The sequence below is a fragment of the Cibotium barometz genome, chromosome 44 (genome assembly GCF_041138505.1).
Source record: "Cibotium barometz isolate CiBa-2024 chromosome 44, ASM4113850v1, whole genome shotgun sequence".
NCBI classification, from domain to species: Eukaryota; Viridiplantae; Streptophyta; class Polypodiopsida; order Cyatheales; family Cibotiaceae; genus Cibotium; species Cibotium barometz.
In genome coordinates, this window is record NC_141089.1 from 33,134,437 (window position 1) to 33,135,457 (window position 1,021).

Here is a 1,021-nt window from a genome sequence, read left to right on the forward strand (position 1 = left end):
TCTTTATAGAGATCTCATGTTCTGCATTTGTTATATTATTTTTTTATGGTAGAGTAAGCTTTATAGACAGAATATATGACCTGAGAGAATAATCAAACAAAAATTATTTTAGTATCTTGACTATATTAACTATTAAATAGCAGAGAAATGTGCTTGAAAGAACTTGCCAATGGTTAGGCTTTTAGAGAGGAAATACTAAGGCTCGCTAAGAGTATACATTATTTTCTCTTTGTAACCAACCACGAGGTGTCTACATGTTTATAGTGCTAGTATATAGGGTTATGAAATATATTGACTAAGATATAAAGAGATTTTGCAAAGTTTAAAGGTTTTCAATTTGGATTTCAGCAAATGGAGATCTCTATTGGTAACAATGGATCAAAAGTCGTAGTGGAGACATGTGGAACTTCCAATTTTGATGTGGCTTTATCTACCCCGCCAGAGTTGATGAACGTTTGTGTTGCAAAAAACCTTGCTTGGTCAAGGTCTCCATTAGAATAGCCAAGCGCTAAACGTCTACAAACGATTGTGTCCAGACATATGCGAGCGCACCGAGAAAAATCAGGTTGCTTGCAAGGAGTTCTTAGATGCCATTTGGGATGAGGTCCGTGGAAGTGGCACTCAAAGGGAAGATATGATGAGAGATGAGTTGACACATCATCTTTATCGCGTTCTCGATAGTAGTGCTTGCAGGGAGGCCAACCAATCAGACATGATTTCCTTTATGGAGAATTTGCATGTTGAAATTGGGGAGCGTCTAGGTGGATGTACTAGGGCAAGTATAGATATAAGGTTCGGAGGTATTGAGTCTAAAGATATCCGTTAATCGACTCAATGCTATTATGAAGAAGATGAGCCGTGTGTTGGAAAGCAGGATAATTGCTTAGTGATTTTGTGAGAGCATGATGTTTTTGTCTACTCTAGGAGAAAATTGTACTCAACTATCCTGCTTTGTCGAGCGATATTAATGAATTTCCTACTTTCTCAAAGTCTTTATATCTCCCTTTCTATTTTATTCTTT

The 1,021-nt window shown here is 37.0% G+C and overlaps 1 long non-coding RNA gene across 1 annotated transcript in view; it reads left to right on the forward strand.

Annotated features, from left to right (window-relative positions):
- Positions 1 to 521, forward strand: part of LOC147613231 (uncharacterized) — a 4,964-nt gene extending 4,443 nt beyond the window's left edge. The window contains exon 5 of the long non-coding RNA XR_015263316.1: positions 349 to 521. This is a non-coding gene — a long non-coding RNA (uncharacterized LOC147613231). The remainder of the gene's footprint in view (positions 1 to 348) is intronic.
- Positions 522 to 1,021: the final 500 nt, after the last annotated feature.